The 19,896-nt window shown below is 47.3% G+C and overlaps 1 protein-coding gene and 1 non-coding gene across 15 annotated transcripts in view; both read left to right on the top strand.

Moving 5' to 3' along the window:
* MYT1L (myelin transcription factor 1 like) overlaps positions 1-19,896 on the top strand; it is a 476,241-nt gene that overhangs the window by 53,461 nt on the left and 402,884 nt on the right. The window lies entirely within an intron of this gene.
* LOC128585122 (U6 spliceosomal RNA) lies at positions 8,826-8,932 on the top strand. The gene has a single exon (XR_008379868.1). It is a non-coding gene; the product is annotated as a U6 spliceosomal RNA (small nuclear RNA).

Raw genomic sequence — 19,896 nt, 5'->3', positions numbered from 1 at the left:
CTGATATTGGATAGAAGGTCATCAATACCTTTGGGGGCAGAATAAAGGACTGTTGGTTTGGGCCTCGCCAGGGAGAGCATTCTGGCTGAGAGAATCATAGAGGGCAGGATTGGTGCTAATGGGCAGGCTGAGATCCTGCCTCCTTGCTTGGGGGAGAACATTTGGGCAAAAGGTGCTGCAGAGAAGTCAAGGATCAAGATGTGAACTTGCACATGAGATAGCTTCGCCTCCCAGCTGGGCCTTACTGGGCATCGAGGTGGCTGCGGTGGGTTACCAAGAGATGACTGAGCTCAGCGATGGCATGAGTGCCCCTGCCATCCAGAGGTGAACCTGCCAGATCTCTCTCAAGGCTTGGAGGTGGAAGCATCTTGAGATAATCCAAGTGAGGAATAAGGAGGAGTCAGGAAGGGCAGGACTGGCAGGGCAGGTACCCCAAACCTGCCTGCACTCACAGCATTTGCGTCCAGTGTCTCAGTTAATCTCCCCAATGTCAAGAGGCGGAAAGGTGGCCCTCGTTCTGTAGGGAATGGAATGGCCTGGCGGGAGCTGCTGCAGCACTGCTTAGAGCCAGGCCTGAGGCCTGGTATCACCTGCCACAGTACCCACAAGCAAGCACTCGTCACAAAACAATGGGTGTAGAGGAAGACTGTTAATTCTTCAAAGCCTCTTCCTTCAGCTCCAGCCAACCTGGGAGGCACTGGCCACTCAGCTCAGTCCAGAGTGCACCCCAGGCCTGTGAGTCTGTGTCCAGGTCAGGGACAGCGTAATCGGGCCTCCACCCGTGTCCCTCATGTTAAGTGCACACAGCGGGAGAAACCTGCTCTGGGTGAGGTAAAGCAGGGGCTGATCAAGTCCCATCCTGTTTGTCCCGTGAATGGGTTGTTCGTTTTCCCTCCTCCTTAAAGAATTATCTTTATAATTACATTTTTCTTGTGTTAATTATTTAATGAGTTTGAATCCCCCAAACATGTAATGCTTGATTTCGAGTCAGGGTCCTGCGATGGAATTGTGTAGGGAAGACAGGCCCGGATGAGCAACTGCCCAAACACGTCCGCAGAGCACACCAAAATATGTTAAAGATTAAGAAAAAATAGAATTCCTCTTATGAATTTTCTGGTCAGGTTTCCCAATTGGACTTTGTTACCATCGATTTCCGCTTGTTAAATTTTTATTCACCGTGATGATTTTCAAACTTCTTTTTTCTAATTGTTTAACACTAATGTTAAAAGTGCTGCCATACCCACGGATATTTGTTTAGGATGACAAATTCAAGAACAATATCTCATAGGCTAATCTTGGTCTAAGTGTGGAAAATCTGACCTCGTCAAAGACGTTTCACACCCCGTGCTGCTTCTCTCTTCTCTGCTGCTTCCCCATTTTGCACATTGGTCACTTCAGGTGCAAATTCACAAAAAAATTATCCTCCCGTCTCACTGATGCCGCATGCAAAATGTATAAAACGCAAATTTTAGCATTTCAGAGGTGGGCTATTTCGTTATTTCTATACTTCTTTATTACTGTCCATTCCTAGTTAACAATGCAGAAAACTTTGTTGATTATTTGGAGATGAGAAAATAAAATCCACCTATCCTGAAAAACCTGAACCAGGCAGGTTTTGGGCTTGCAGGGAATTGAAGAGTGACCTTATTTTAAAGTCTGCATTATATTGTATACATCTGTTTCTGAGAGTTTGAAATTCCCATCTGCTATCCTCCAAAATCACATCTTTTATTAACATTCACTAGAAGATTAATTCTTGAATGAATTTTCAAGTTACACACTCAGAGCAAGCCTTGGATGCATGAGCTTAGAGGGAGTTGGCGGCTGAGGGTGCTGTTCAGAGGCCACTGTCCCCAGCCCTCTGCCTGCTGCACACACTGCTTTGAGCATAGGGCCCCTCCTCGACTCTAACTCCCATTGTTCCAACTTCGCTTCACACCCTCGCTGGCAGCTCCGCAGGCTCCGGACATCCTGAAGTGGGATCTTTCCACGTCAGCGTCCAGTGGAGTCCTCAAGCCCAGCACAACCCAGCCAGCCATGTTTAGCTTGTCTTGTTGCGTCTTCCCCTCCAGCCCACCATAGGCAGAACGCAGGCAGACTCTGGCAGACAGCCCACCATAGGCAGAACGCAGGCAGACTCTGGCAGACAGCCCACCATAGGCAGAACGCAGGCAGCCTCTGCCTCCCAGGACCCTCCCCGAGCACAGTCACCTATGAAATCCGGTTCCCTCTTCTGGAGGACTCTACCCTTGGTCCCTTTGCTAATCTCCTTCTCCTCAGTGCTCACTACAATTCCCCACATGGCTTTCGATACGGCTTCCAACTTTCTCTCGAAGCAGTGAGACGTGCGCCCTTGCTCAACTGAGTGGGCTCCACCCACCTCAGTCTTTGCCTGTGTAAAGGTCATGGTCCCCCACCCAGGGCATGCGGCTTTCCCCCCTAGAGGAGGGAAAAGCTAGTAACTGGGGGGTCTTTGTGAGGAGAGCTGAGGCTGCGTGGCCAGAGCACTTGCCAGGGAACCGCTCAGCAGGGCCCTGGGGGCACTGGCATGATGGGGGCTGTGGCACTGGGCATTGTCCCCACCTCCAGCACTCTTCAGACTTTATGCTTCCAGGAACCACCTCCCCAGGCATTGTCCCACCACGTAGTCTGCACACTGCTCAGCCGTGCCTCCCCTTGCTCAGAGCTCTCTGCCTGGCTTACCCTGGCCCCGTGCCTCAGGCAAAGTCCTTCCTGTCTTGGGCCCTCTTTCTACGTGCTTCTGTTAACCTCTGTGACCCTGGCCCGCCCTCCTGGGGTCCCACCTTTGCATCCTTCCCTTCCTGTGCATCCTGATCTGAGCTGGTCTTAGACACCACGGGCTCAGCAGCCTGCAGACCCTCATGAGAAGCTGCAGCCCCTCACCCACCCATGGGTGTCCCCCCTACTTCCCCTCTGGGGCATCCACTGACACCCCCCCAATTCTTCTCTGAGGCTCAGGCACACGGTCTTCACTGTGGTGTTGTGAATTCCCATATGCTATCCTGGGGACCCCACTAACTTTCTACCACACGTGGGGTGTACATTCCCACAGGAATGTACTGTTTTGTACATTTTGTATAGGGATTGTCCTGTTTTGTAAAAAACTTGGACAGTGGAGTCGGGCAGATCCCAGTTAAAGCCTTGCTGCGGCACCTGTTAGCTGTGAGCTGCGGGGAGTGGGGCTTCCTTGAGAATCGCTTTAATAATCTCTAAAATGGAGACAACACCATCGCCTACCTGAGAAAGCTACTGTGGAGATTAGATGGGGTGATTTTTGTCAAACTCTTAGGATGTTTCCTGAAACATAACCAGGCTGTTTGGGGCTGTGTTCAGCTACAGGGCTGCTGGTCTCTGCAGCAAGCTATGCCCAGCACCTGTGTCCTCTGCATCTGACCCGCCCCCAGTCCTGCTGGGATTGCTCTGTAAGCTGCACCCCACATGCCAGCTTGGTGCCCCACACCCTTCTGCTTCTCATCTCCTGCACTGATGCGTATCGAAGACTCCAGGGCCCGTTAGCCTCGCCATCCTCCCTGACTCTCTGTTATCATGATTGTCAGAAGCTGACTGTGTTGATGGCTTTCTATATCCTGTGCTCTTTTCTCCGTAGTATTGAGCTTCACACTTACAAAACCGCCTAAATTATCAGAATCTTATAGACGGTGAAACTTTACCACAAAGTTAAAACATTCACTCATAGTCATACAATTCCAGAGCCCAAGCCTTCAAATGACGCAGGTCTTCACAAGCTAACGTGTCCTCCCTGGGCCCACCCAGACTCCTCGCCGGGCCCCCACCCAGCTCTTCTGGGTCCACCTTTTCATGCCATTGCAATCACCTCTGTGATCTCAAGGGCTCTGTCTTAACTACCATAATAAAAGCTCCCATTTGTTACATTTTTGTTTGCACCATGCAATGTAGTAAGTGTTCCACTTACACAAGCTCATTTAACTCTAATGACCTTAAAAGGTAGTTAGTATTATTCTCATTTTCAAAAACTCCAAAACCAAATTTTTAGTTGTCTAAGATTTTACAGCCACTAACTGACAATGCAGGAGTTTGAGGCCAAACCTGACTGCCTCTGAATTTCCTGCTGTTAACTGACTAACTGCTCTGCTCATCTCTGGGTCTACTTTCACTCTGTTCTGGTGTTTTGCACATCAGAAGTGCTTTAAACAAAGGTAGTGGATGGGCTACTTAGGGTGCACTGCGTTTTGGGAGTGGCAGGATTTTTATCACTCATGACCACCTGAACTTGTCAGCTTCAGCTCTGACCTCTCCTCGACACTCAGCTGTGTGGCCCGCCCAGCTGACAGGTGGGGCTGAGGTCCTCCCCGAGAGGCGGGCACCTTCTCACGGCAGTGTTGTGAGGAACGTGGCATCAGTCCCTTGAAAGCAGCATAGAAAAGCGATGTGCTGTTGCTATCGGCTGGTTGTGTGGATGCTTGGCTGTGACGTGATGCTTTCAACTTTCATTCCTGTGTAATGTGACTTTGGATGCGTAACTGTGAATTTGACTATCACTGTGGGGTCATATGAGGGCAGTGGGAGGGGTCAGAGCATGTTCATTCTATTAGCATCACGAGGGCACCATATAGATATGAATAAAGAAAAGTGCACCAGACCTGGAATATTTGTGGGGGAGCTCCAGGCCAGGGTAAGGTTAGTGGACAGCAGAGACCCTGGGGCTGGGAGAGGACCGTCACTGCCATCAGGCTGGCATAAAACTGAGATCAGGAACACAGAACACAGAAATAGTGCTCTGACCCTGAGGATTAATCCAGACTCAGAATTGAACTTGGGGGTTGGAGTTAGTTAAGTCTGGGCTCCAGTTCTGGCCCTGCTGCTCCAATGTTGCAAGTGAGAAACATGATATAAAATGCAAAGCTGCTGCAAAAGCTCAACCCCGCAGGGCGTGCGGGGCGCGTGGTGCACACTCCCAGGCGCACGCAGCCAAGCTTCCTGGAGCAGCTTGGCAGGATTAGGAGGCCGATTTGTCTCAGCTGTCAAGGGAAGGGCGTCTTTCTAGGTGGCAGAGGAGGTGCAAACAAGAGATTCTGCTGAGACCTAGTATTGGACCCCTGTGTGAAGACACAGTCCCTGCCCATACCCAGGGGGTCACCTGCAGCCAGGGTCTGTGACTCACCGTGTTCACATCGAGACAGGGCCGATCACCTTGTCAGCCCCACATGTGTGCAAGGCCTCCTTTCTGGGATACTGGGCTGGGGGAGGGTTGGCACAACATGTTCCCTGTCTGCAGATAAGAGTCCGCCTCTTCCATTTCCAAAGTGACTATAAAAACACTTACATGCTGAAAGAGGGCTGTCTACAGGAACAGTGATCAGCTAATTAGCCAGACAGGGGAGTTACAGTTGGTCATTCAGGGAAGAATTAATTTGAGTATCTTCTCTGAGGGCAAAGGTAGTTCTCACTTAAAAGTTATTAGTTTCAATGTGTTTCATATTTGAACAATTTTACTTTCTCATCCTGCTTTTTGGTGGGGGGGATCATTTTATTTGTTGACTTTGCTGTTTTGCTTCCTCTGTTGAAGAGCTAGACTATTTATTATCTGTGATGTATATATTTGTACCACCCACCTGGGGTAGAATACCAAAGTCTTTTTCAATTCCTTGAAAATAAAAAGACCTCTTTTATAGCATAATCTACAAAGAAAAAAAATGTTGTGAAAATGTTTAAAGCGTGTATAATTGGACTTGGACAGAAATTATTTGGTCACTTGTTTGGCTAGAAAAATTCAAATTAGCAGCAAAAACAGATCAAATTTTATAATCTCAAACTATGTGAAAATTTGTTGCTTGATGGGTTATTTCAGTAAGATTGGAGAACGCTGGAGGATTTGGGAGATGCTGGAATCACAGCAGTCACACGTCCGTTATTTTGCCCCACGCTGATTCCCTGTTTATTTATTCCACAAATATTTATTCAGTGCCTACGATGTGCAGACACTGTTCTAGGTGTTGGGATTCAACACTGAATAAATTTTAAACATACACAGAAACCCCGGCCTCCTGGGCCTGTGTGGAGGGAAGGCCCAACCACATCAACGGCCACAGAATTCTCATTACTTCACTCTGAGTTGGACCCACGTTGTCATGCACTATTTTTATTCAAAATCACATGTTTGGGAAACATTACATATTGAAACTTTATCCTGTTCTTCCAAGCTATGTCCCTGTGGGTTTTAGAATTCACCTTGACTTTTTGAAGGAAGGAAGGCTGGTCTCATTGCGCGCTCTCCTTTCTGGCTGGCTCCAGAAAAGGTTGTGCCACTGCCTCCTGCTCGTCTCCTGAAGTGGGTTTTATTTTCAATCCGTGCTTCCCAGAAGTCACAATCCTCCGCCCTCCCTAGTGCTTTAATGGTTTCACAGATCTCTATCAATCCATTGGTTTTAAGGTAGACGTCATTTCTGTATCTTGTTAGCTCTAGTACAAACGAGTTACATGCCCAAGTCTGCTGTCTGCCTAATTAGCCGAGTTTGAGAACCCCCATCAGCCAGCTTCCTGTCCACAGAGGTTCTGAGGACTTAGCAATGGAAGATAATTCCATTTTGTACCTAACGAGGAGAAAGGACCAAGCCTGTAGCTTTCCCGGGGGCTGTTAATTATCTTCTTAGTTCCAATCAAATGCTTTAGCTTCATTTGACTTAGGAAATTATATAGTTATTTTCCCAATTGACAATATACTTTCTTCATTTCTGATTTATCTAAAAGACTATAATCAGATTTATAATGCAAATGAGCTAACATATCAAATGGCATTAGAAATGTGGTTTTATGTTTTGATTTAATGTTTTCAAAAACAACAAAATGTGAAGAAAATGTCCACAAGCGGTTGGAGATTCTACCGGGGACAAGTTTGGGAAACACACACTCACGAGACAGCTGGGAGGAAGGGCAGTGACGAGCTGGGCCCAGGTCCACAGGCGGACCCTCACGCCGCCTCGCCCACTTCCCCCAGACGGAGTCAGGCTCAGTGTGTCTGAGTAACCACGGGCGAAGAAACAAAATTAATTCTCAGGATAATAGGCTGAAGTTTCAGAAAAGAACATTGTAAGAAGGAAAGCCTCCTAAAGGTAATGTATTTTGGAATTTGGCAGAATTTTCAAAAGAAATAAATAGTAGGAGCTTTGTCCCACACGATATTAAAACAACACAGCAAAGCAGAGGAATAATCATCCTTCCTCACTAGGTCAAGTACCTGATGTGGTCCAGCTCAGGGTCTGATTCTGAAGACTCTCTGCAGGTGGTTACTCTACACAGGTTGGGAAACATGTTTCCATTGTAAATAAGGAACTAGAAATCGAGAGGAAACTTAGGGGAATCTCTTTTAAAAAATGTAAATGAGTCAGAGTCTAGAGGTAGTGACAAAAACATTCACCATAAAATTAAGCACTTGTTGTAAGCACTTCAAATTGTATATATATAAAAAAACAACACATTGTACCCTACATATCCATAAATGTATTCATGATCTATGTGTGTGTGACTTAATAAAAAAATAAGCACCTATAAGATAGAAAGAAATTTATACTATAGAAAGGTAGAAAGAATGGAATTCCAACATACATCTGCCAGGGTACAGAGGACTTACCCTAGGGTATGAAACAGTTCTGCTATCAGTTGTACGAAATTAGCGGTATGAATGATTCTGGGAGCTATGCAGAAGCAAGTCAGGATCACAGCATTCAATTTCCAGTTAGACATTAAATAAAACCTATCACGTTCATTTGAGATGTAGCAGAAATTCTTGGAGTTGGTATAACTCTGAAGTCTGTACATGCCTTTAAAATTTCAAAGGTCTGTTCAAAAACTTTATCGCACTTGATTCTCAGGGAAGCTTTGTCAGGTTTTATTACTGTTAATACCCCTCTTACAGGGGAGGGCACCGAGGTGCAGGTCTATGCTGCTTTGCCAGGACTGCGCCAGGTACAGAGGGGTGGGTGTGTTTCTGTCTGTAATCTGCTCTCCATGTTAGCTGAGTGGTTCAAAAACATTAGGAGATGGAGCAGGTGCACTGTCTTGCTTAGACCAGCCACAGCAGTGCTCACAGCGCCCTGTGTGGGGCGAGCCTTGTGCAGGAAGGTCGGCCCTGCTCTGCTCGCTGCCTTCTCTACAGAGTCCAGCTGGAGTCACGTGACAGAGCCTGACTGTGCCAAAGCCCATCTCTCAGCCCGAGTGGGAACCTGAGGCCTCGGAGCCACTGAGACCCTGCAAGTCCCCAAGAGGGACCCCACGACCAAATCCAAATTTATTATTTTTTTATTTTTATTTTTATTTTTTTTTTTGCGCAGTTTTTGGTCGGGGCTGGGTTTGAACCCGCCACCTCCGGCATATGGGGCTGGCGCCCTACTCTGTTGAGCCACAGGCGCTGCCCAAATCCAAATTTATTAAAAGGGGTTTGTTCTGTAAAATGTGGATTCAGCCAAGGCCACACCCAAGGCTCCCCTAGTCCCTGCTACTAACATTGTTTTTCATATTTATCAAATAAACTGGGGCTCAGAAAGGTTAAATCAGGTGGCCTTGTGCATCCTGGCAGGCAGGTGTCCCGGCCCCACAGCCTCTCCTGCCTCTGTGGGGCCTGACTTTGCCCCGAGTGTGGGTAGCTCCTCACTGGTGTGCAGCTTTGGCTACAAGGTTTGTGCCCAGTCAGTATGGGAACTTTTTCCATTGATCCTAAACGCTTAAAGGTTTTCAAGCCACAATTCTTTGCTTTTGAGACATATTCTTGATTGTTTTTTTTTTTCTTAGATTTATTGAGGTAAAACTGACAAATAAAAATTGGTATAGGGCTCAGTTCGGCAGCACATGTACTAAAATTGGAATGATACAGAGAAGATTAGCATGGCCTCTGCACAAGGATGACATGCAAATTCGTGAAGCATTTCATATTAAAAAAAAATGGTATACACGGTAATGGCTTAAAATACATGTACATTGAGAAATGAGCACCATAGTCAAGCTCATTGGCTCACCTATCTCCACACATTGTTACCCTTCTTAAAAATACATCTTATGGTGAGAAAACTCAAGACTGTTCTGTTAGCAAATTTCAAACATACAGTACAGTGTTACCGAACCCAGTCACCGCTCCGTGCCTTGGCTCTCTGCAGCCTGTTCCAGCCGTGCAGGGAGGTTTTGTGTCACTCTGCACCCCCGATCCCCACGAACCCAGCCCCTGGCAACACCATTCTAGTTTTTGTTTCTATCCGTTGAGCCTTTTTAGAGTCAACACCTAAATATTTGACTTTCTGCCTGTGCTTATTTCTTTCAATGTAATGTCCTCACCCACGTTGTCACAGATGAAAGCATTTCCTTCTCCTGTGGGTCTGGATAACATTCTGCACATGTCTGTCCACGCGTCTGTGGGTGGACACCTGGTGGCCACACGGCCTGCGTGACCCGAGCGTATGTTCTCGTGATTCTTCATCTTTTGACCATAACACTTTAAAATGAACCATGAAGTAACAAGATTACATAATTCCTGAAATATTAGCACTAATGGTGATTTTACTCCCCGTGTCTCTTTGATATTTTTCTCCAGGGCTTACTCTCTTTCTTTGGCTAGAATTTTCCTTTTCTACTCTCCTCTGGAATATATTCCTGTGGAAAGTAGAGTAATGGGTGGACCTTCCTGCCCAAGGGGCTCCTTAAAGCCTAGACGTTCAGGGGACGGCACTCTCTGCTGAGTTTAGTGCAGAATGAATAGAAGGAAAGCCCATGGAGGGGGTGGTGATCCTTTCTGCAGACTGGTTTCCTCCACTCAAAGGTCCCCTGTGGTAGTTTTTGCTGAGAAAGACAGGCTTTGTATTTACTAAGAGGAAGGCCTTTTGGAGAACTTTTAGGTATTTTTCTGTGAACTCTTGAGTGTGAAAAAGAGATTGGATATGTTTCTTATAACCATAGTTTGATCTAATTATTACAAAGCCCTCTTGATTTAACCCTTTGTAAAATGTTTTACTGACTCAACCCATTTGATTTTGCAACTACTTTTACATCAGCTCTGACCTAAAATACAGACCGTGTGCTGCACACACGTCACTTCTGGGGACTCTGGAGCTGCCTCAGAGACCACCAACCTCCAAGGGAAGGAGGAGGAAGTACCAGTCTCTGTGGCTCCAACCCAGAGACACGCCCAGGGGATCAGACCCCGAGGAGAGAGGACACCCGTGGTCATTTCAGATGTGAGCTCCAAATTCAAGGTCATATAGCAAATTGTAGGGGCTGTGTTTCCCCTGAATGAATTGTTACTCTACAGGAGGTGTTAGAAGGGACCTATGAACTTAGAAATGCTGGTGATTCTCTTCAGCAGTGTCCTCAGTGGGGTCCCTGATGTAGGAACATAACCTGGGGGCTTGTTAGAAAAGCAAACTCTGGGACCCATGCCAACTCTATGTGTGAAGCAAGGTGAAGTTTGGAAATCACTCTTCTTCAGGAATGCTGGTGAGGTGTTCCTGTAGAATGCCTGTCTGGGTACCTAGAAATGTGTGTGTCCGTGTGTGGACATGTGACTGGCATCTGCACGACACACACAGTGCACATGTTCTCTGCGCTTCCTTTATGACACACTTTGGCCCGTCTGTCACTGACCTATGGACGACTATGCCTTCGCTTCTTACTACAGCTTTGGCTGTTTATATCCTCAAAGATGGCCAAATGATATCATTAGTTCCTTCTCCTAAAAAGAGCATTTATCAGGGGGCACCTGTGGCACAGTGGGTAGGGCACAGGCCCCATATACTGAGGGTGGCAGGTTCAAACTCAGCCCTGGCCAAACTGCAACAAAAAAATAGCTGGGTGCTGTGGCAGATGCCTATAGTTCCAGCTACTTGGGAGGCTGAGGCAAGAGAATTGCCTAAGCCCAGGAACTGGAGGTTGCCGTGAGCTGTGACACCATGGCACTCTACCAAGGGTGATAAAATGAGACTCTGTCTCTGCAAAAAAAAAAAGAGCATTTATCCCATCCTGCCATTCACAAGTGGTGTCTGTTGTCCTAACCTGGGTTTAGGTACAATGCTCTCGAGGTTACAGCCTCTCTTTGGACTTTAGTTTCTGGAGTCGTGATCAGAAACAAGAGTTTGCAAATTCTACCTTCAAAAGGCAGATGGTGAATATTTCTGACTCTGGGGCTACATGGTGGTCCATGTACAACTACTTACCTCTCCTGCCGTAGCACCAGGCAGCACGGGGGATACCTGATGATGGGTGTGGCTGTGTTCCCAGACACTATTTATAGAAACAGGCAGCAGCTGAATTTAACTGATGGCCTCAGTTTGCCAACTTCTGGTCTAAATCCCTCACCCTCTTCCTGATGAACCCCACTGTGCCCTTTCAGGTTGGTCTTCATGGCAGCCATTTGGCCGGCTGGCCCAGGACCTGCAGACCAGTTTGTCCTCTTGTCCTTTTGACACGTGCCCCCATCAGCACACAGGATACGCCACTCTCAGCCACCATCCAAACCTCTGTCTGTCCCCCTGTGTTTGCTTTGGCCCTAAGTGGGTGGAGAGGGTAAGCTACCAGCAGTGCCCTGCAGCGACTCCAGGAGGACTCTGTCTTCAGAACAGACTGTCCCTTACCCTGATATGCCCCCTGTTCCATGAGTCTCACCGTTGCAGCAAAGTCCTGGCCATCAGACCCCTGCTGTGGCTGTGAACAACGTGCACACTGTCTGCTTGAAGGACGCTCTCCACTTCCCGGCATCAGCTGCCCTCCCAGGTGCCTGGGCTGTGACCACTCACTGCCTAGAGCAGGCATCCTCAAAATTTTTAAACAGGGGGCCAATTCGCTCTCCCTCAGACCATTGAAGGGCTGGACTACAGTTTAAAAAAAAAAAAACTATGAACAAATTCCTATGCACACTGCACATATCTTATTTTGAAGTAAAAAACAAAACAGAAACAAATACAATTCACACCACTTCATGTGGTCCGCGGGCCGCAGTTTGAGGATGCCGGCCTACAGGAAGAGAAGTCTCCATGACGTGGCAGACACACAGTGGGTCCAGAAAGGGCCGTGCTGGGCTCGCTTCAGTTGACAGTGGCCTCTCTGGTATGAAACGGATGTGAATTCTGTGCATGTCACTGTCGGCACCAACAGCTACATGTGTCTATGCTGCAAATAACTAACAAGTGGGAAAAGGAGCCAGCCTCAGTTCCACAAATGCTTTCTGCTCAGAAGATTCACATTTTAGGCAAACAAAATTCTTAATTAAAATCTTTTGAAAATCCAGCAGCAAATGGGGACTGAGCTAATCATCCCTTCCCAAGGCACTTGGGCTCCCAGCAGCTCCTTTTCTTTCTCCGTGCCAGGTGGGCTTGTGGCTGCTCAGCTGCCCTCCCCCAAGTGCAGGTGCCTGTGGGGGGTGTCTCCTGGCTGAACTGAAAGGTGAGGCTTGTGCTTAAAAAGCTGTGCACCTTCATCTCCCAAGGTCTCCTCCTGACATATCGCATGACTGGGTCTAAGGAACAATGGACAGGTGCTGGGAACAGTCACCTGTGCTCGGGCAGCCAGGCAGGTGTCAGGGAGGAGGCGCAGGAGGAGTCTAATGGAGCTAAGAGCAGTGAGAGGACGCACTCTGCACTTAGGAGGTGAAATGCTTACGTCACAGAATCAGAGGTTTTCTACAATGCCATCTCTTTCCCTGGACATTTCCCTTTGATCTTTTATTACTAATTATTGCTCATTCACATGTCTTTTATCTTAAATTGCTTCAAATCTTTCCTGGAAGTAGATGAATGAAATACTATGATAATAAAAATCTAAATCAGGAGCACAGAGGTAGGGAAGGACGTGGCCCGTGGAGGTTATACAAGTGGAAAAACTGCAACCTGTAGACCATCTCCCGACCCTGGAAAGTTAGGAGGAGAAAACGGGAGGAGAGTAGGGTGAACGTGGGCGTAGGACAGACTGCAGGAGGGAGACAGCTGAGATTCTTGTGAGGGTGACTGGTGCTTCCTTAAGTAAAGACTGGATGAAGCCAGTAAGCATTTTCATTTGGAAAAAACAATAAGCATTTCTCAGCCTCATGTGTAACTTTGTAATTCTTTCTATCACTTTTTGAAAGTTTAAGGCAAAGTTTAATCAAATAGCAACAGTAGTAATGGCTAAGATTTCTTGATCTAGGTGATAACCGTTGCTCTAGGATACATCTCTGCATTAATTCATTTAACCCTTCAACAACCACTGTGAAGAGAAGAAAACCACTGTGAGAGGTGGAGGGGCCCGGAGGAACCCCAGGGCACTCTCAGAAGCTACACAGAGGGGCCCAGACGAACCCCAGGGCACTCTCAGAAGGTGTGTACCCCGGAGAGTCCCCACAGGATATGGCACCACAGTACCAGGAAGAGGCTGCCCACAGTCCTGCTGCTAGGCGGGCCCTCCACCCTTATAGCCTCCCACACCCAGGGTGAAGGAGCTTGGCTCTGGAGCCAAGTCTAGCTCTGAGCTGCAGCTGTTCGCAGGGCTCTTCCATGGATGGCATTAACTGGATCTCACAGAGTGCAGCACTTGGTAGTCACATGAGCATTTGTGTGAACCTAAACATTAGGGAGCTGTGCACCACGCTGGGGAGCACATGGGGTGCACAGCGCGTGGCCCTGCAGCAGGTGGCCTGGTGCGCACTGTGCCCTGCACACACCTACAGGGGTCTCTTGTCCCAGCTGTTGTTATACTTAGAGCTTTTGTGTGCGAGTTTCTTTAAGAACATTTCTCCTGGACTGTGCGATCTCTTCATCTAAAAAATGTTTCACGTAAGACTTAGATAACCGTTAGCTCCCAGCCTAACAAAGGCAAATGCTCAGATAGCAGGCATGCGTGAAATGCCTCCTCACTGGCCGGGCCTGCTACACCACCCCTGCTTCCGTCACACAGATGTGGGGCTCTCACACACGTGGCCTCTTCCTCTTCCGGGCGCCGCCTCTCTGCCTCACTTCGCGGCTGTGATCCCGTGTGTCTGCTCTCCTTAGCACTGGTTCTCAGAGACACGTCCCAAGTCTCCCTTGTATCGGCATGCCCCTGACCCCTGCCCGTGTGGAGCACCGGTGTGACAACGCCATCAGTGGTGACACTGGGCAGTGCCACTGCTGACGACGCCCAGTACTCGTTTTGACTGTTATCCAGAAATTTCATATGCTGACTCAGTCGAAAGGGGCTGCGTGACGCACGTGCTCTAACTCTGTGCAGTAGCTCACAGCAGCTGCCCCACACCCCCCTGCCTTTGCCTGTCAACACACCCACAGCAACTGTGTCTGTTCCCAGAGGCGGCAGGTGCCTGGGGGCAGCCTGCACCCCCATCTAGACCTGCAAGCCTTCCCCAGAGGTGGGAAAGCCATTTTGAGTCACAATGTCCTCGGCGGCATCTCTATTTCTCTCTCTCTTAGAGGTGCCATCATAGATCAAACCATGTTATTTTTATTTATCCTTCTCTTTGATTAAATTTAAAATTTTGCAGAAAAAGTTGCCTAAGAACTTAACTGAATATGAAGATGATGAATTACCTTAACTGAAATACAGTTTAGGAATTTGGTTTCTTTTTTGTTTTTATTTTTATTTTTTTTAATTTATTATTAAATCATAGCTGTGTATATTAATGCCATCATGGGGCACCATACACTGGTTTTATATACCATTTGACATATTTTCATCACACTGGTTAACATAGGCTTCCTGGCACTTTCTTAGTTATCGTGTTAAGGCATTTACATTCTACATTTACTAAGTTTCACATATACCCTTGTAAGATGCACCGCAGGTGTAATCCCACCAATCACCCTCCCTCCACCCATCCTCCCTCTTGCCTCGCCTCCCCTCTCCTCCTTTTCCCCTTTTCCCATATTCTTAGGTTATAATTGGGTTATAGCTTTCATATGAAAGCTATAAATTAGTTTCATAGTAGGGCTGAGTACATTGGATACTTTTTCTTCCATTCTTGGGATACTTTACTAAGACGAATATGTTCCAGCTCCATCCATGTAACATGAAAGAGGGGAAGTCTCCATCTTTCTTTAAGGCTGCATAATATTCCATGGTGTATATATACCACAATTTATTAATCCATTCGTGGATTGATGGGCACTTGGGCTTCTTCCATGACTTAGCAATTATGAATTGGGCTTCAATAAACATTCTGGTATAAATATCTTTGTTATACTGTTGATTTTTGGTCTTCTGGGTATACACCTAGTAGAGGAATTATAGGATTGAATGGCAAGTCTATTTTTAGATCTCTAAGTGTTCTCCAAACATCTTTCCAAAAGGAACTTATTAGTTTGCATTCCCACCAGCAGTGTAGAAGTGTTCCCTTTTCTCCACATCCACGCCAACATCTCTGGTCTTGGGATTTTGTGATCTGGGCTAATCTTACTGGAGTTAGATGATATCTCAAAGTAGTTTTTATTTGCATTTCTCTGATGATTAAGGATGATTGTTTTAACTATACATGTACAGGCTCCAGAATATTCTAGAAAGATTCAGATAGAGATGAGGGGGAAAAGGGGGCAAGGTGTTTGCAAGAGCCACGGCATCCTTAGGACACACTCAGAAGTTATCCTTTGTTGGGGATGCAGGGGGAAAGGAGGAGGAAGAGGGACCTTTTCCTCCATTCCAAGGACGTTGGTGTCAGTGTGGACATTGTGGGGGGGGTGTGTGTGCAGGCACTGCTGCCTGGCTTCCTCCTTCAGCTTCCCTCCAGCCTGACACCTGCCCTCCCACCATAGCTGCTCTTATACTTGAGAACATAGAAATCAGTTTTAAAATTAAAGTAAATCCCTGCTGGATGCTAGAGTGTTTCCCACACTGACACTCTGCGGTGCTGCCTCTGCGCCCACCTGGCTGCAGAGTCAAGGACCCGGGTTGCACACCTGCACGTCAAGGGCCAGGCCAGCTGGTATGGGGAGTGTGGACTCAGGCAGAGATGAAGGCTAGAGCTGCAAGGTGAGGCTCCTGAGGGAGCACCTGGGTTCAAAAGAGGCCACAAAAGGGGCGAATCTTAACCTGGAACCGAAAGCACAGCTGGGGTTACCACGGATTTAAGACGTCTGGACAGGAAGAGTAAAGACCTGGCAGGGGCTCCTTTAGCCGGCCACTTGCCGCAGAGCCTGGGAGAGGAGCCGGGCACATCCCCTCAGACAGGTGCAGGAGGGCCCCTCTCCCTTCCAACTGCTGGAACATTTGACACACTAGAAATAAAGTTTGGTAGGAAGGAGAGCTGAGTGCTAGTTCAGAATTTCGGTGAATCTCATTTCACCCCTCATGCTCGTCAGACGTGTGTCCCCCTACCCTGCCACAGAGGAAATGTCTCCCGCTTGGTTTCCCTGTGAGTCTGGCCCCAGCAGATGCCCCAGAGATGCTCTCGAATTGGTTGTGGGTAAATTTTTACAAGAATAAGACATTCCTGAAACTGGGCATATTACTGCTTCCAGATTCTCCAGAAACCACACGCTTCCTGCTTGGCTGACACCCCTACCCTGCTCAGCATCCAAGCTCCTGGTGCAGTCCTTGTGACCACCAGACTTGGGCCCAGCTGGAGCGGCAGGTCAGCCCTCCTGAGGCTGGAACGCTGAGGGCAGCTGGGGGCACCCAGGGCACTGGGGACGGTGCTTCTGGAAGAGGGCTGCATGCCAGGGTAGGAGAGAGATGCGGAAACATAGCAGACGTGTTTCTGTGTCTAGTGGGTCTTAAAATAATTTACAGTGTTGTTTCTTGGATGATAAAAAGAATATGGGTTCATTTTAAGCAAATGGTAGAAAATAAGCAACAGAAAGAAAAATGAAGAACCTCTAATTTCATTTAGAAGTAGCAGCTTTTAACGTATACATTAACATTTAATAAGAATTTGTGCTTTACCTTGTATTATTTTCATTTTCCATGTTGGTAAGGTCCATTATTTAAATCATCGGCAAAATATTTTATTTATTAAACTTACCATAATTTAACTCTTGTCTAATTTTAATTGGTAGTTTTTTTTAGATTTTAACTCCAAATAATCCTATAAATTACATTTTTCTACAAATGTCTTTCATTTTGTTGGTGTAGGATATTAACTGGGGAGTAACTTGGAGCGATACTGTGGGACATGATTGGGACTCACTCTTCTTAAAAGACTGTCCCAGGGCCCACTCCTGACACGGTGCCTGTCCCACAAGTGCTCACGGGGTGTCTGCGCTCTCTGCCCGCCACACCCCAGACACACACGGCTCATCCTGTCCTTAAAGGGTGCAGGGCTCAGGGCTCAGCTACAACTTGAACTTTACCTTAGAAACGTAAACAATATAGCCATTTGTACCCTCATATTAATCTGGAAATTTAGAGGAAAAATAAGGACTGAGCAATAATTACTTACTCGAGGTATAATTTAATTGGCAAAAGCTTAAATACTTTGGCTCCTAATAAGCAAGTGATCAATACAATTAATTATTACTCCCCTTTAGGAATAAATCAAGATTTACCATTTTTAGATGTCCCTGTAGCCCTTACCTTAAATAAAATCACGCTGCCTTTTGGCTGCTCTCTTGCTAGGCGTTTTGAGTGTCTTGAGTGTACAGTGACATCGCAGTAGCTCACACTCGGTGGGCACTCTGCCAGGCCCTGTGGCTTTCACTTGGTGGACACCAGGCCTCGCTGAAAGGCCTCCTGGCAGACTGGACCCCACGCTGACAGCCTTGCTTTCTCCTTTTGCTGCTATAAAAGACCCTCTTCCTCTCTCATGGTGTTGGGTTCTCGTGCCTGAGGCTCCCTCCCCACAAAGTCCTGGGCCACAGGCAAAGCCTCTGTAGAGGTGCAGTGAAGTCTCAGCCATGAGGAGGAGGAGGTTTTCAGGTGGGGGCCTCACAGACTCCTTCACAGGAGGAGCTCTCGGCTCCTGCGGGATGGCAGCCCCCTTCCTGGGACCCACTGAGCACCCACCCTGCCACTTCTCCACAGGCTCCTCTTCCACACTCAGGTCACCAAAGATGCACCTGTAGCCTCAGGTAGGGAGACACAGGTGCCTCGGACTGAGTCAGCCGAAGCCATAGGCCTTGCCTTAATTTCCTGTCGGCTGCTGTAACAAATCCCCACAAACTTAGTAGTCAAAATGGTGCATATTTATTACCTTCCAGTCTCTAGGTTAGGAGTCCAAGATAAGTGGCACTGGGATGGAATTAAGGTCGGCAGCCCTGAAGCCCTTTGGAGTCTTCAGGAGAGAACCATTCTCTCTCCTTTCCAGCATCCAGAGGCTGCCTGAGTTCCTGGCTGCCCCTCGAAGCCAAATCCCACTCAGACTATGCCTCTTTCTTCTCTTTCTTGCTTCTAAAGACCTTTGAGATTGCAGTGGGCTCATCCAGGTAGTCCAGGAAAGCCTCATTTCCTTATATTAACTCAGCCCTGGGTCACCCAGAGGGTCTACTCAAAGGTTCTGGGCATTGGTGAGCGACTGAGAGGGTGACGTTCTGATGACCAACCAGCCCTGCCCTCTTTGCTGATTCCTGAGGTCATATAGATGTGGTGGGTATTCAGAAGACATTTTCATCAAATCAGAAGATGGTCTCAATTAACTCGAATGAGGGACTCAAAGTTACATTTTATTACTCCTTTATACAAGCTTTAATATGTGTCTTAGTGAGATCTCGTGTATCTTTGCTCAATGTTGCAGGGTTTTTTTTTTGTTTTTTTTTTTTAACAGCGAAATGTCCAAGTCCATTTATATGAAGTGATAGCATTTAACTGTCCCCCATGATAAGTCAATTGATTGCAGCAAAGAGGTTTCATCTTTCTGGGCTTTGCTCTGACTCTGAAATCCATGGGCATCTGACCTTATAAGAATAAGTAGTTGGCATCTTTTTATTTACTACCATTCTGATTAAAAATGGTTTCTAAAGTGTGTACTGGTGAGAAATTGACTGACGATGACAGTTGAAACTGTGCAAACTTGACTCTTGCACTTGTAGCTTGCTTGACAGTTCCTTGTTGGCGTTACTCACTGTGATCATAGTAGCAACAACACTGTCCTCCAGACTCAGGGTCACATCTATTATTTTATATAAAATTCCTGAAACCTAATGACATGGGGAACTGAGCTCACAGCTGACTCTGTAGCCAAGAGGTCTGCACTGCCTTGGTTCTCCTCATCTCCCATGGAGACCGTGACTTTGCATGACCTTGAGAAGTGACCTTAAGATGTACAACAACATCAGTAGCTGAAGTTCTGGTGAGAACGTCGCCAAGCGTCAAAGGGCAATCTAGAGCCGTTTTCTACAAGGTTCAAGAGGTCACAAAGCTCAGGGCGTGTCCCGAGCACTGGGCTAGAGCTCAGGGCTCCTGCAGGGCTCCAGAGGGGCTCAGAAGCCCTCACGCTCGTCCTCAAGGCCGTAGCCTCCCGAGGTCATGAATCACCTTCCACCATAATTCCTGTCTCTACTTTTGTTCTTTTCTCCATTCCTTAAGATTCTTTTTCCATCCTCCATGGCTAGTTTTTAAAATCAGTTAGATGTAAGCATTCCACATTGTATATCAAATTAGCACATTACACCTCATAAATGCATTAATGTACACAGTTATGATTTAATAAATAACTAAAAAAATAAAAATAAATAAAATCACTCTTGGCTCAGTAGTGAGCCTTGCTGGAAGGCCTCGTGCCCTGAGCAGTACCCTGTCCCATGCTGAGAGACAGGCAGTGCCCCCACCAGTCGAGCTGGCCGTGTGCTGGACACAGATGTCCCCTCCCATCGCGCACTTGATGTAATTTGGAATGTGTGATCGACACAACACGGCACACTGCTGCTGCAGGGAAAACACTCTGCACATCTGTGTCCTGATAGGACTTCAAAATAATGCACTGGGAGGGGGGAGCGCTCCTGCCCCAAGAGAGCTGGTCGGCTGGAG

The sequence above is a fragment of the Nycticebus coucang genome, chromosome 4, assembly GCF_027406575.1.
Source record: "Nycticebus coucang isolate mNycCou1 chromosome 4, mNycCou1.pri, whole genome shotgun sequence".
Classification (NCBI taxonomy): domain Eukaryota; kingdom Metazoa; phylum Chordata; class Mammalia; order Primates; family Lorisidae; genus Nycticebus; species Nycticebus coucang.
This window is presented reverse-complemented; position numbering and strand designations above follow the sequence as displayed.